The sequence below is a fragment of the Bos indicus genome, chromosome X (genome assembly GCF_029378745.1).
Source record: "Bos indicus isolate NIAB-ARS_2022 breed Sahiwal x Tharparkar chromosome X, NIAB-ARS_B.indTharparkar_mat_pri_1.0, whole genome shotgun sequence".
NCBI classification, from domain to species: Eukaryota; Metazoa; Chordata; class Mammalia; order Artiodactyla; family Bovidae; genus Bos; species Bos indicus.
The window spans coordinates 783,282-799,382 of record NC_091789.1 but is presented as its reverse complement, the minus strand read 5'-3'; the positions used below and the strand labels follow the sequence as shown (position 1 = coordinate 799,382).

Genomic DNA, 16,101 nt, shown 5'->3' with positions numbered 1-16,101 from the left:
TAGATCCAGATAAAGGGACTTTGAGGCATGAGGAATGGCAAGAAGTTATGCGTTGCCTGTGCCATGCCTACAAACGCGGCAAAAAGATTCCTTTGTCTGTATGATCAGTACAGAATCTTATTAGTACAGCTTTTGAACCTCTGCAATCCAAAACCTCGGATTCAGGGAATTCTGTAGAACAAATACAAGAACAAATGGAGGAAATGAATTTATATGATAACATAGGTGATGAGGAAGAGAAATAATCCATAAAAATGAAAAATAAGAGCCAAAAGAATGATAGAAGTCAAGAACAGATCTTTCTCTCTGGACCAACTGCACCTTTGGTCGAGCCTCCTCCTTTCAATCCTGAAACCCCTTGGGATGATGGATTTGCTTTTAAACCACAGATAACTGTGCCTAATAAAATGACGCCTTTACAAAAGGGAGTTCATATGGCACAATTGCAGGGGGATGAAGACGTTTTAGTTCTCCCTGTGACTGTAACTCAAATCCCACCAGATCCTCAATTCTCACAAGGAGGAATGCATTATGATTATAATGCCATACCATTTAAAACCATAAAAGAGATAAAACAGGCATGTACCCAATATGGAACTAATTCTCCTTATACCATGGGACTAATTCAGGGACTTTCACAAGCTGAATGGTTAATTCTTTATGATTGGGAAATGATAGCCAGAACTTGCCTATCCACCTCAGAATTTTTACAATTAGGACCTGGTGGCAAGATGAGGCGAATCAACAACCTTGCAGAAATGAGACAGCCAACCCGCCAGTTGATATAACATTTGATCAGTTAATGGGTAGTGGGGCACATTTTGGCATTCAAGCTCAGTTACAACTTGATGATCAATTATTCACTCAAGTGAGAATGATATGTTTAAAAGCCTGGGAGAGAATAAATCCACCCGGACAAGCCTCAATTTCATTTACCCAAATTAAACAATCCGATGGGGAACCTTATGTAGATTTTATTGCCAGGCTACGTCAAAATTTAAATAAAACAGTCTCACAACCTGGTTTGAGAGATATACTGATGCAAGTTCTTGCTTTTGACGGTGCTAACTCATAATGTAAAAAGGTGATTCAGTCTCTCAAAGCACAGAATGCCCCTCTAGAAGAATATCTTAAAGTTTGCCAGGATATTGGGTCAGAAGCATATAAAATGCAACTTCTTGCTCAAGCATTGTCTAAGGCTAATAAAAACACAGATATGAGATGTCACCAATGTGGAAAATTAGGACACATTAAAATAGACTGTAAAGGAAGACGAAGGTAGTCAGTGATAATTATACTATTGGCTCTGATGCCACTCCTATTTGTATATGTCTTAAAACAGGATATCAAAAGTGGCTGTCAGTTTTCAAAGAATCAAATGAGGATAAGACTTCCCTCTTTCTGTTAACTGCCCTTACTTTTTTAGAAAAAAGGAAACTTCCAGCATGATGAATCCACCTGACCTTCCTGATTGTGTTGCTGAAATTAGCCATGGTATTGAAAATTGTTTAAGATGGAAATTATGTAAATGATCAAAAGGTCACTTATTAAATGTTGCAGAAGGCTCCATTATCGACTGGGGACCCCAAGGAACCCCTAAACTTATAGAATCTAAAGTGTCTTCCCCATGGGTATATAATGAAAAGACAATTAGTATATATAGTAGTCAACCCTTCATATGACATGGGGGTGGGATTAGCTCTTCCGTGCCTCGTCTAGATCATTATCCTATTCATGATGAATTATGGAAAATACCCATGGCATTAAAAGAACTAAGTACTTGGAATGGACAATATACTAAATATATTTTAAATGACCCAAAAGCTACCTTTAATTTTACAAAAAACTCCACCCACACTATTCAGACTTGTGTAAGAATTCCTTTTGTTTTTATGATTGGACAGCAAAATATGATCCCGATTTGGGCTTAGTAACATGTATTAACTGTTCATTTTATAAACGTATACATAATACCATTCCTTTTGATGAAAGTTGGCAGAGTATTTATGTTCTTAAAACCAGAACTGGCATATGGGTTCCAGTTGGTTTACAATGACCTTGGCAAGAAAGCCCTACATTATATGTTATTGAACAAATATTGAAAAATCTTAAACGTGTTAAACATTTTCTGGGATTACTAATTGCTGCCACCTTAGGCATTATTGCTATTACCACTACGGCAGCCATAGCTGGAATGGTTCTTCATAAATCTGTACAAACAGTTCATTTTGTACAAGAATGGCATAAAGATGCCGATGTCCTTTGGACGACTCAACAAAAAATTGATGGAAAGTTGGCCTCCCAAGTGGCCGACCTTCAACAATCTGTGATTTTATTAGGAGTTCAATTAGTCAGTTTACAAAAACAGGTGAGACTAAGATGTGATTGGAACTATACTTCCTTTTGTGTAATGGCTTTGATGACCCAGAGGGATGGCATGGGGAGGGAGGTGGGAGGGGGGTTCAGGATGGGGAACATGTGTACACCCGTGGTGGATTCATGTCAATGTATGGCAAAACCAATACAATATTGTAAAGTAAAAAATAAAATAAAATAAAACCAAATACAATAAGACGCAATTCAATTGGAATAGAGTTAAACAACACCTATTGAACCAAGGTAATATTTCTGTAGATATTCAAGATCTACAACAAGATATATTAAAAGCTTTTAATAAACATCTTGATGTAATTTCTGGATCAGATTTTCTTGATACTGTTGCTGATAATCTTTCTTCTCTTAATCCCTTAAAATAGATCAAGACATTTGGATACGGAATTGCTCTGGTTATGGGAGTGCTATTAATTATGTGTTTGTGTTTCTGTATAGTCTGGAGAAGAACAATCAAGAGACAATGAAGCCAACAACAGCAACTAGCATTTCTAACCATTTCTCATCACATGCAAAATCAAAAAGGGGGAGATGTAGGAGACAGGAAGAATAAAAGAAAATCAGGCCCCAGAAAGGGCCGCAAAAGAAATTTATAATTATTGATAAACTGGATGCTATAAGGCATGAGACTCTTGGAACAAATCCAGAGGGAACAGTTCATAATCTTGAAAACAAGATACGATCCTGGGGTCGGACTAGCATCTCAGAGTCACATGTTTTATGTATCTGGTGGAAAATCTATAGATAAGAATATTAGTCTTAGTTACTGATTTGTTTTTGATTACTGCTTCCTAATTACTCAATGGTTAATGATCATTTTGTTCTTTGGCCCTGAAGGCCACATGAGTTATAGCTTAACTCCCTGCTTATTCTTTCATTCATGCCTGAAAGTATAATAAAGCTGGCTTGGATTCAGTTTTGGCACCTTCACCTTGAAGCGGTGTTGGTTCCCTGATCCTCGCTTTTCTCTGAATTCTTGTGTTTCATTTTTCATTCTCTCATCGTATCGCACTTTCAGAAACCCTGCTTGTAGAGCTGGTCTCGACAACCCTCCATATCCAGTAGAATAGTACACATAGGTGAAACTTTGTATAATTTCATCTTCAGCGAGATAGAATAAGCTTACCTGTATTCCCTCCTTGAAGGAGAAGTCACAGCTGAGACAATATCTGTGCTTCCTACTTAGTGGAGTCTCACGTTGTCAATTTGCAAGGGTCATCATTGAGAGATTCAGATTCAACTGACTCACAGTGAGGATGATTAATACTGGGTTCAGGGTGAGGGCTGGATTTCAGTAGTGAGAACATTGAAACAAAGAGAGACACACATTTTTCTCTAAGGTACAACAAACAGATAGGATTTAAAGCATCTAAAACACTTAGATGCTCACTAACCATCCTATACATTGCAATTTTTCTTTAAAATATAATTTACCAAAGCACTTGAACCATACTGGACAATGGATCTAACATGGATTTAAAAAAATAAAATGAGAATATGTCTCCCAGGACAGAGAGTATTTTTCTTCAGTATGCCAATATTCATTTTTTCTATAACCCTGAAAATTTGGTTCTGTACCCACCAGAGGTACTCTTTAAATTGTTAGTAATAATAAACACATTAATTTGACCTAGTTATCTGATACTATTATAATGATGCTTTAGAGGAGAGAAATATTTAGTCTTCACTCTTGATAATGGCACCCCACTCCAGCACTCTTGCCTGGAAAATCCCATGGACGGAGGAGCCTGGTAGGCTGCAGTCCATGGAGTCGCTAAGAGTTGGACACGACTGAGCGACTTCACTTTCATGCATTGGAGAAGGAAATGGCAACCCACTCCAGTGTTCTTGCCTGGAGAATCCCAGGGACAGAGGGGTGTGGTAGGAGGCAGTCTATGGGGTTGCACAGAGTCGGACATGACTGAAGCGACTTAGCAACTTAGCAGCTTGATACACTGGTACCTTTCCTTTCAAAACCATTGCTGTAAAGCATGCTTACCGCTAGTTTGCATTTACAGTAGTAAACTGTATCAAAACTATGTGCTGCAGCACTTAAATACTGAGTCATTTAGAAATCCAGGTGTCTAATCTTTTGCTTTCCCTTCTAAGGAAATCATTCACTTCACATGAACCATAGAATAATTGATCTTGTGAACTTCTTAAATAAAAGCAAGCATTAAAAAAATCATTTCTGTATGAAACCTAACTGAAATTCACCTACTAGGGGCCTTTAAGTAGATGAAATCAACTAAAGAATAGTTACATTAATACTATCTATGTTGATGTATCTAGGATTTCTCAATATTTCTGAGAAATATTTCTCAATATTCAGGAATTCCTAATCTCTTATTCTCATTAAGAAAGATCAAATTGGGAGATGCCATTACTACATATTCCAGAGAACTGGAAAAAGAAAGGCCATGAACAAAACTGATCATGTGTATAAAGTATAGGATTTATTTTTTCTTGCTTGGCCGAAATCCTTTAATGTAAAAGTGATATGCAGTAGAATGTTGAATATGTAAACAAAATAATGCAATTCATTCTTCCTTCACCAGGCACAGCAGTGCTCTAGCTTTGTTTGCTAAAATTGACATCTGGAGGGCTATCTGAGGCCTCCTTCGTCTATGCACTTTTGTTTATTGCTGAATCTCATGACAACTGATTTGTTTGTGTTTTTATACAGTCCAGCTCCATAATCAGTACTCTTACAGTTATTAACATCAGTGGGGTGCAGCAACTAGTCACTGGTGGTCAGGATTTCAGGCTGCCCATGATCCTGTGTTACTGGGATACTATTGTTTTCAGGCTTAGGAGTGGTGATACACCTGTCTTGTAATTACACAACACCAGCTAATGCCTCAGTGTGGGTTACTGACTGACTCATTTGTTTAGATCTTATGTGTCAAACTGAAATAAGTCAAGCAAAGAAAGACAAATATGACATAATATCACTTATATGTGGAATTTAAAACAAAAACAAACAAAACAAGCTCATGAATACAGAGAAGAAATTGATGGTTGCCAGGGGCATGGGTTGGGAAAGGTGGGCAAAATAGGTGGTCAAAAGTTATAAACGTTCAGCTATAACATGATTAAGTTCTGGGGATGTGATGTACAACATGGTGACTATAGTTAATAATACTGTATTGTACATTTGAAAGTTGCCAAGAGAGTAGATCTTAGAAGTCCTCATCACAAGAAAAAAAATTGCCAGGTAACAGATGTTAGCTACACTTATTGTGGTGATCATTTTGCAAAAAATACAAATATGGATCATTATGTTGTACACCTGAAACTAATGTTTGTTGATTATACTTCAATACTTAAAAAGTAAAGGACACATGAGGAAAAAGAAAAACAGTGCCTCAGGTACATCCCATAGTTCTGGGGTCAGTTTTAGGTATTAAAAGTTCAACCTAGTCCAACCCATTTGAAAATTTCAATTCATTATCTATTTACTTTTCATTTTCTTTCTTCCTCTAGTAATAGCCAGACTTCAGCTCAAGAGACTTGGAGTGGTGAGGAAAGACTACTGGCTCTGTTATTTTTTCTTCTCTTTTTAGATTCCCTTTCTCAGATGGGAAGTACTCCTGATAAAATACATGTTCAGTTGTCACTGCTTCCCTGACTATGAATGACCAGTCATCAGTGACCTGTGCAAGGCACATATTCAAATTATGGGTGCATGTGAAGTCATCTAGAACCATGTGGACATGTGACTGATCTTTGCCCTAGTCTGTGACATCCAGTTGCAACCCCTGCCAAGCTCGGTAGTACACCCCAGAGCCTCTGGCTGTTGGGAACACCTTCATCAACAGGCTGTCTTCTTGGGTAGCATCCTAGCAAGATGACTCAACACTGGCTATCTTTGATGGCATCCATTTGACCAATGGGAAACCCATACATAATTTTTATGCCACACTGGAAGTTCAGGCTGTTTCACTGACAAATCTTCTCTTTGCCCTGCCATCTCTCTTCTATTATTTTCTCCTGTTGCTCAGAGTCATAAGGGACAGACCAGAAGGTCTACTAGATAAGCAGAGGTGAAAACAAAAAACGACATGCCAGCATCCTCCTTTTACCAAGTCTTGCAGTTTCTGGCAAGCAGTTTTCTTGGAGTCCTTTCCACCTTCATTTGGTAATGGAGTACCCATCCTCTTCCCCTTTAAGAAGAAAAAGCACTCACTGTGATAATAATTTTGCAATATATACAAATATTAAGTGTTTGTGTTGCACATCTGAAACTAACATAATGTTATATTTCAATTATATCTCAAAAATAAAATTTAAAAAGAGGAAAATAAACACTCCACATGTATGAAGTGAAGTGAAGTTAAAGTCACTCAGTTATGTCTGACTTTTTGCAACTCCATGGACTCCATGGAATTCTCCAAGCCAGAATACTGGAGTGGGTAGCCATTCCCTTCTCAAGGGGATCTTCCCAACCCAGGGATCAAACCCAGGTTTCCCACATTGCAGGCAGATTCTTTACCAGCTGAGCCACAAGAGAAGCCCTCCACGTGTATAACTTTTTACATATAACTTCACTTATCATCTTACCAATAACACTATGAAATAGGTAGCCAATGTATCATTGACCCATTTTACAAAAGAATCGAAAACACAAAGAAGTATATGATTGTCCCAAAATGTGTTTTCAAAGACCCCCTGTGTGAGTGGCAGAGCCAGGAATGAACTCTGGTTCCCTGCTTCCCAGGCTTTTGCTCTTCGCTGGAGCCCCACTCTAAGCCTCACTGCAGGCACTCTGCTTTATCCTTGCAACTAAACTGACATGAAGATCTTTGGGACTTAACTAATGACATCTCCTTGCGCAGGTTGTTGCAAGACAGAGAGGCCTTATTCACAGTCCCACTGTAATATATTAAAGCAATGTTCTGGTAAAGGAAGGGCCATTTTGTATATATACATTGCTAGGTGCTTTGGGGAAGCTGTGGTAAGGCGTCTTTCTTGGGAGAATGTTAGAGTTCAAGAAGACAATGAACAATCATGTGCTAAATGATCTAAGTACTTGGATAACTGGGTTAGCCAGGGAGAGTGTCACAGGAGATGTAGGATAAGCCTTGACTGAAAAGCTTAGGGTTTATGGGACAAGATAACAAATTAGGCAGCAATGAGCATAAAGCAGCATAATACAGGTCATACTAAAGCAAAGAATTTTGTGTGGGGGAGGGGGAGTAGACGAAATGTTTGGCTCAAAGCAGTGGGATTACCATACTACAAGGTTCAAGAAGAAGGGACCTTGTCTTGTTCACCACTGGATCCCTGGTGCCTTGAAAAAGGCTTGGAGAATAGCAGGCTCAATAAATATTTGTTGCTTGCTGAGCCTAAGAATAGAGACGCTTGCATCTGGATTCCACCTTGTAGGTAAGAGGGAGCCTTTGGAGTTATCATCAGTAATAGAATCACTTGAGCATTTCACAAAGTGCCTCTAGAAATATTTCAAATTTTATTTTGTATCCAGGCTTCATCCTACATCCTTATCCTATCTAAGGAAATCTCAAAGTAGGTAAGGGCAAAAACAGCAGTCCCAGTCTGTGAAATGAGGCTGAGGAATGGTCAAAGTAGCATTCACTTTTCTTTATTTGGCTGACGTTAGAATCAAATTTATAGTAATATTTGTATAATTTCTTGTGGTTTGAAAAATCTAGATTTACATTTATTTGCACATTTAATAAGACTGTAAATTGGTATAAATTTCCAGAAGGCAGTTTGGCAACATGTATCAAAAATTTGAAAAATGTTCATATCTTTTGACCTGGTACTTCTTACTGCTAGAAATGTACTCTAAAAAAAAAAAAAAAAAAAGAAGGAATAGCTAAAAAAAAAAAAGAAGTTAATGTACAACCATGAGAACCCAAGAGGAATTTATCTAACTCTGGAAGTATGCATTTACTTTTCAAAGGGTTGAAAAGTAATACCCCTTTTCAGTGAGACGTCCCTGAGTTGCAAAGCTAAAGACAATATTCTTATCTTTCCCCAGGAGAGATTTATTTACATTCCAAAAAGTGTAATATGAAAACAGAATCTTCCAAAGGGATAAAAGTTTTTCTCCTTCCTTCAAGGATGGGAAAAGGACAGTGTGTACACAGGTATGCAGATTAATTTTTGTGGTGTTTTTCACGTTCAGCACATACCCCTTTGTGTATAGGTGACATCTAGTTCTAGTCACACTGCTCTAGGCCAAAGGAGACTCAGTACAACTATTATTATGTAAATACAGTAGTCTCTGCTCCAGAAATCTTATGGATGCATCAGATTGTTATGAATAAATATGACAATTGCAAACATAAAAAAAAAGAAAACAAAGATATGAACAAAAATTTAGCATAATCAAGAAAAACTAGTAACACACTGAATAAACATTTTGTGAATGTTTGTTAATTTTATATTATTGAACCAAGAAAATTCCTGTTGTAGAATAATTACATACAAAAAAAAAGCATGTACCCAAATAGACTGGAAAGTCTGGAAGAAATTATGCTAAAATATTAGGGATGGGGCCTCTCCAGTTGATGAGATAATAATTTATATTTCCAATTACCATGTGTATTTTTTATAATCAAAGAAAAACTATACTTTCTGAATTTGGTTTTAAAAATCTATCTTCTCATCCTTTCTGCAGAGGCAAAAAAAAAGAAAGGGGACAGAGAAATGGAAGTGACAATGAATTTAATGTAATTGAGGAACATATCACAGGTGTTTAGGAACCATGCCTGGTACCCTAAGCCATTCTTGGAGTAATCCTGCAAATTACTTCTTATCTTAACATTCTTGCCCCATATGACTACCCATGAAAATGACAACAGAACAACAACAAAAATGGAGTTTAATCTTGATGGTTCTCTGCTTTCTGGTGTCCCAAGGAGGAAAAAGTGATATATGTAGCTCTAAGCCTAGGATTCTCTTTGAATTCTAGTACAAACCTCTATTCTTCTGCTTCTTGCCCTTAAAGCTGGTATAAAATTTAAACAGAAAATGAAGGAAATGGACTCTAGCAGCTTTGACAGTGTTTACTCTACTTCCTCCCAACTTTGCAGTAATTGGGAGTATTAAGAAATATGACTACTAACCTCAAACAGGCAGTTCCCTGCTAGCTAACTTTCTGCTGACATCATCCAAGGTAATGCCAGGATAGCAGATATGAGGGGAGGGTGGTTCTTTTTTTTTTTTTTTTAAGCTCTGTGCGCTATGGCCCGTCAGCTTTCCTCTTTCTTTCTCTCTTGTCTCCTTCCTCTGCCCCATGTCCACTACTCACACGTGCTCAGTGAACCAGTTGGAGTGAAAACACTACTGACAGACCGTGGCAGTTTCAAATCATAAACCATTCACAGACGAGGTAAATTGCAGGTACACAGGTTTATTATTTAAATTAGCTCAACACTGCTTGCTTGTTAATTAGGCTCTTAAAGACGCTGTTGCTCTAGATTTTTCTCCAAAGTGGAACAGCTCACTTACTAGGCCTTCTTCTTTCCTCACAGACCAGCAGTCCCACCCCCAAGGCTGAGGTAAAACAGTGCCTTCTTTAAGTACTCCAAAATGGCATAGCACATATTATAATAAGTGAAAAATCACAGGGAGAAAATATAAGTGCACATTTCAGAAAATATACATTGAGCATAAAAGCAATATTTTGGGGGAAGTCATGTACACATTACTGTATTTAAAATCGATAACAAATGCCTATTGTATAGCACATGGAACTCTAGTCAATGTTACATGCCAGCCTGGATGGGAGTGGGGTTTGGGGGAGAATGGATACATGTATAGGTGTAGCTGTCCCTTTGCTGTTCACCTGAAACTACCACAACATTGTTAATCAGGTATACCCCAATAAAAACAAAGAGTTTATAGTTAAATAAATAAATAAATATATATATTTTAAAATCGCAAAATAAGAAAAGTATAAAGTAAAAACAAAAATCATTCATACTACCTCCACCCAGATACAATCACTGTTTTTGGGACATATATTTTGTATCTATGTAAATGTGTTTATATGTATATATGTATGTATACATAAACAAAATAAAATCAGTTTCATGTTGCTAAAAAAAGTTTTAAACACATTTTTTTTTGCCCCTAGTATTATATTTTGAGCATCTTCTTGGGTCAACATTCAAAAAAACATGACTTCATTAACATCTCTTTACAATGGGTATGACAATTTATTTGACCTACTGGTAATTTATAATTTTTCAAGTTTTCATTGCTATAAATAATGTTTAGATAATAATCTTTGTCTATAAACTATTAAGGATTATTTCCTCAGGATAGAAGTGTGATTTGAAATCAGAAGGAATGACTGTTTAAAGGTTTAAGACATATTTTAAAATTACCATCCAACTGAAAAACACATGAAAAGATGCTCAACATCACTCATTATCAGAGAAATGCAAATCAAAACCACTATGAGGTACCACTTCACACCAGTCAGAATGGCTGCAATCCAAAAGCCTACAAGCAATAAATGCTGGAGAAGCTGTGGAGAAAAGGGAACCCTCTTACACTATTGGTGGGAATGCAAACTAGTATAGCCACTATGGAGAACAGTGTGGAGATTCCTTAAAAAACTGGAAATAGAACTGCCTTATGATCCAGCAATCCCACTGCTGGGCATACACACTGAGGAAACCAGAAGGGAAAGAGACATGTGTACCCCAATGTTCATCACAGCACTGTTTATAATAGCCAGGACATGGAAGCAACCTAGATGTCCATCAGCAGATGAATGGATAAGAAAGCTGTTGGTACATATACACAATGGAGTATTACTCAGCCATTAAAAAGAATACATTTGAATCAGTTCTAATGAGGTGGATGAAACTGGAGCCTATTATACAGAGTGAAGTAAGCCAGAAAGAAAAACACCAATACAGTATAATAACACATATATATGGGATTTAGAAAGATGCTAACAATAACCCTGTGTACGAGACAGCAAAAGAGACAGTGATGTATAGAACAGTCTTATGGACTCTGTTGCAGAGGGAGAGCGTGGGGAGATTTGGGAGAATGGCATTGAAACATGTATAATATCATGTATGAAACGAGTTGCCAGTCCAGGTTCGATGCACGATACTGGATGCTTGGGGCTGGTGCACTGGGACGACCCAGAGGGAGAGTATGGGGAGGGAGGAGGGAGGAGGGTTCAGGATGGGGAACACATGTATACCTGTGGCGGATTCATTTTGATATTTGGCAAAACTAATACAATTTGTAAAGTTTAAAAATAAAATTAAAAAAAAAATTTGTGCCAATTCACATTAACTCCAGAAGTATATCAGAGAACCTTGGCAATTCTTGGAAATATTTCAGTATGGTTTGAGAATCCTGACCCAGTCCCAGATATGCAAAGTTCTTATCTAATTATTTGCATCTCAGATTTACTGCAATTTCCTACCTATAAACAGAAAGACTCTTCATTGACCTTTATGAAAAATCACTTTTTAAAATGACCACGAAGTCAAATTAGTGGGTTTGCTATCTTATACCTCTTAGTCACATTTCTCTGTGAATTTCACTTACATCCTAAATCTCACCACAATGTAATAAAAATTATAGGACAAATATCCATGTGAAAATTTCACTGACTGATTTCAGATGACTGAACAAGCCACCAAATAAATGTAAATTGTAATTCCCTAATGTTTTGGGTAATTTTAATTAATGTCAGTCAATTTCTGTGAAAATTATATGAGAGAAGCCTTACATTTTATGAACAGTAACATGTGCCAGAAGTGTGTACTTCTCACCTTACATGAATAATCTCATTTAATTTTCACAAAACTCTTAGGTGAAGTTCTGATGAGGAAACATAGGCTTAGAGAGTATAACTAACTCTACTCCAACCACTAGAAAATAGCAGAACCACATATGAGGCCCTGGTATATTTGATAGTACAGCTAGAGCACTTTCCACTTCCCCACTTGACATTCTGAAAGGTAAACTGAAACAGAAATATCATCTCTGAAGATCAATAATTTTCATCTTTTTGCTATTTTTACATGTCTTTTACTATGTTTGATTCTATTTCCATCTAAAACCCTTCTACCATAAACTAGTACTACCCCAGGAATATTCTGAAAATGAATCAATAAGTGATTGCAGAGCCCATTAGAAGTCTAAATACAGCCACTCAATTTAACAACACATCTATATAAGGTATGTGACATTGAAGCTGCTGTAAAAATGACTTAAACCCAGTGGCTCCAATTTTAATGTTGTCTATTAGTTTATGTGTAGATGTACACTTTCTTATTTAACAATATTGGGAAAGAATATTTATCCTCAGATACCTTCATTGTATTCATCAGAGACAGACAGAATGAAAACAAAAATCACAGAAAACTATCCAACCTGATCACATGGACCACAGCCTTGTCTAACTCAATGAAACTATAAGCCATGCCATGTAGGGCCACCCAAGATGGATGGGTCATGGTGGAGAGTTCTGACAAAACATGGTCCACTGGAGAAGGGAAAGGCAAACCACTTCAGTATTCTTGCCTTGAGAACCCCATTAACAGTATGAAAAGGCAAAAGGATATGACACTGAAAGATGAACTCCTCAGGTCAGTAGGTGCCCAATAAGCTACTGGAGAAGAGTGGAGAAATAACTCCAGAAAGAATGAAGAGATGGAGCCAAAGTGAAAACAACACCCAGTTGTGGATGTGACTAGTGATGGAAGTAAAATGCTGTCAAGAGCGATACCACATAGGAACCTGGAATGTTAGGTCTATGAATCAAGGTAAACTGGAAGTGGTCAAACAGTAGATGGCAAGAGTGAGCATTGACATGTTAGGAGTCAGTGAAGTAAAATGAACCGGAATGGGTAAATTTAACTCAGATGACCATTATATCTACTACTGTGGGCAAAAGTCCCTTAGAAGAAATGGAGTAGTTCTTATAGTCAAAAAAGAGTGAAAAATGCAGTACTTGGGTGCAATCTCAAAAACGACAGAATGACCTCTGTCCATTTCCAAGGAAACCATTCAATATCACAGTAATCCAAGGCTATGCCCCGACCAGTAACGCTGAAGAAGCTGAAGTTGAATGGTTCTATAAAGATCTACATGACCTTCTGGAACTAACACCAAAACAGATGTCCTTTTCATTATAGGGGACTAGAATGAAAAAGTAGGAAGTCAGATACCTGGAGTAACAGGTAAGTTTGGCCTTGGAGTACAAAATGAAGTGGGCAAAAGCTAACAGTTTTGCCAAGAGAACGCAAACACACTCTTCCAGCAACACCAGAGACTCTACATATGGACATCACCAGATGGTCAATACTGAAATCAGATTGATTATATTATCTGCAGCTGAAGATGGAGAACCTCTATACAGTCAGCAAAAACAAGACTGGGAGCTGACTGTGCCTCAGATCACGAACTTCTAATTGCCAAATTCAGACTTAAATTGAAGAAAGTATGGAAAATCACTAGACCATTCAGGTATGACCTAAGTCAAATCACTTATTATTATACAGTGGAAGTGACAGTTTCAAAGGATTAGATCTGATAGACAGTGTGCCTGAAGAACTATGGATGGAGATTCATGACATTGTACAGGAGGCAGTGATCAAGACCATCCCCAAGAAAAAGAAATGCAAAAAGGCAAAATGGTTGTCTAAGGAGGCCTTAAAAATAGGTGAGAAAAGAATAGAAATTAAAGGCAAAGGAAAAAAGGAAAGATATACCCATCTGAATGCAGAGTTCCAAAGAATAGCCAGGAGAGATAAGAAAGCCTTCCTCAGTGATCAGTGATAGAATGGGAAAGACTAGAGATCTCGTCAAGAAAATTAGAGATACCAAGGGAACATTTCATGCAAAGATGGGCACAATAAAGGATAGAAACAGTATGAACATAACAGAAGCAGAAGATATGAAGAAGAGGTGGCAAGAATACACAGAAGAACTGTACAAAAAAGATCTTCAGGACCCAGATAACCATGATAGTGTGACCACTCACCTACAGCCAGACATCCTGGAGTCCAAAGTCAAGTGGGCTTAGGAAGCATCACTACAAACAAAGCTAGTGGAGGTGATGGAATTCCAGCTGAGCTATTTCAAGTCCTAAAAGATTATGCTGTTAAAGGGCTGACTCAATATGCCAGCAAATTTGTAAAACTCAACAGTGGCCACAGAACTGGAAAAGGTCAGTTTTCATTCCCATCCCAAAGAAAAGCAATGTCAAAGAATGTTCAAACTACTGCACAATAGCACTCATCTCACACGCTAGCAAAGGAATGCTCAAAATTCTCCAAGTGAGGCTTCAATAGTATGTGAACTGTGAACTTCCAGATGTTCAAGCTGGATTTAGAAAAGGCAAAGGAACCAGAAATCAAATTGCCAACATCTGTTGTATCATAGAAAAAGCAAGAGAGTTCCCGAAAAACATCTAGTTCTGCTTTATTGACTATGCCAAAGCTTTTGACTGTGTGGATCACAACAAACTGTGGAAAATTCTGAAAGAGATGGGAATACCAGACCACCTGACCTGCCTCCTGAGAAATCTGTATGCAGGTCAGGAAGCAACAGTTAGAACCAGACATGCAACAACAGACTGGTTCCAAATTGGGAAAGGAGTATGTCAAGGCTGTATATTGTCACCCTGCTTATTTAACTTCTATGCAGAGTATATCATGTGAAATTCCAGGCTGGATGAAGCACAGGCTGGAATCAAGATTGCTTGGAGAAATATCAATAACCTTAGAGATGCAGATGACACCACCCTTATAGAAGAAAGTGAAGAAGAACTAAAGAGCCTCTTGATGAAAGTGAAAGAGGAGAGTGAAAAAGTTGGCTTAAAACTCAGCATTCAGAAAACTAAGATCATGGCTTCCGGTCTCATCTCTTCATGGGAATTAGATGGGGAAACAATGGAAACAGTGACAGACTTTATTTTCTTGGGCTCCAAAATCACTGAAGATGGTGACTGCAGCCATGAAATTTAAAAAATGCTTGCTCCTTGGAAGAAAAGTTATGACCAACCTAGAGAGCATATTAAAAAGCAGAGACATTACTTTGTTGACAAAGGTCCTTCTAGTCGAAGCTATGGTTTTTCCAGTAGTCATGTATGGATGTGAGAGTTGGGCCACAAAGAAAGCTGAGCAACAAAGAATTGATGCTTTTGAGCTGTGGTTTTGCAGAAGTCTCTTGAAAGTCCTTTGGACTACAAGGAGATCAAACCAGTCAATCCTAAAGGAAATCAATCCTGAATATTCATTGGAAGGACTGATGCTGAAGCTGAAACTTGAATACTTTGGTCACCTGATGCGAAGAACTGAGTCATTGGAAAATACCCTGATGCTGGGAAAGATTGAAGGCAGGAGGAAAAGGGGACAACAGAGGATAGGATGGTTGGATGACATTACTGACTCGATGGACATGAGTATGAGCATGCTCCGGGAGTTGATGATGGACGGGGGCCTGGCATGCTGCAGTACCTGGGGTCACAATGTGTTGGACATGACTGAGTGACTGAACTGTACTGACCTTCATTGTAACTCTAGCTGACATCTACAAAATGCCACACAAATATCTGAGGGCAGAATTTGACTATCTTTACATCAGTATATAAGTTACTAAATATGAGGTCAGGACTAATCTAATGTGTGAATCAACTTCTTTCAGAGCATCTTGCTCCCTCCTCTTCCCTTAAAAGGAGTGGCTTGCTTTTCAAGTGTC

General features: G+C 37.8%; 1 protein-coding gene across 8 annotated transcripts in view; it reads right to left on the bottom strand.

Moving 5' to 3' along the window:
- The window catches only part of SLC6A14 (solute carrier family 6 member 14), a 433,497-nt gene that overhangs the window by 38,073 nt on the left and 379,323 nt on the right, over nt 1-16,101 (bottom strand). Inside the window, exons 4-5 of one of the 8 annotated variants that reach the window (XM_070784019.1) lie at nt 6,477-6,557; nt 3,518-3,675 (exon numbers count right to left, since the gene is read on the bottom strand). The exons of 6 other annotated variants lie outside the window; for them this stretch is intronic. The gene's annotated coding sequence lies outside the window, so the exon portion shown is untranslated. The remainder of the gene's footprint in view (nt 1-3,517; nt 3,676-6,476; nt 6,558-16,101) is intronic. One more of the 8 variants, XM_070784021.1, reaches the window with a different exon arrangement.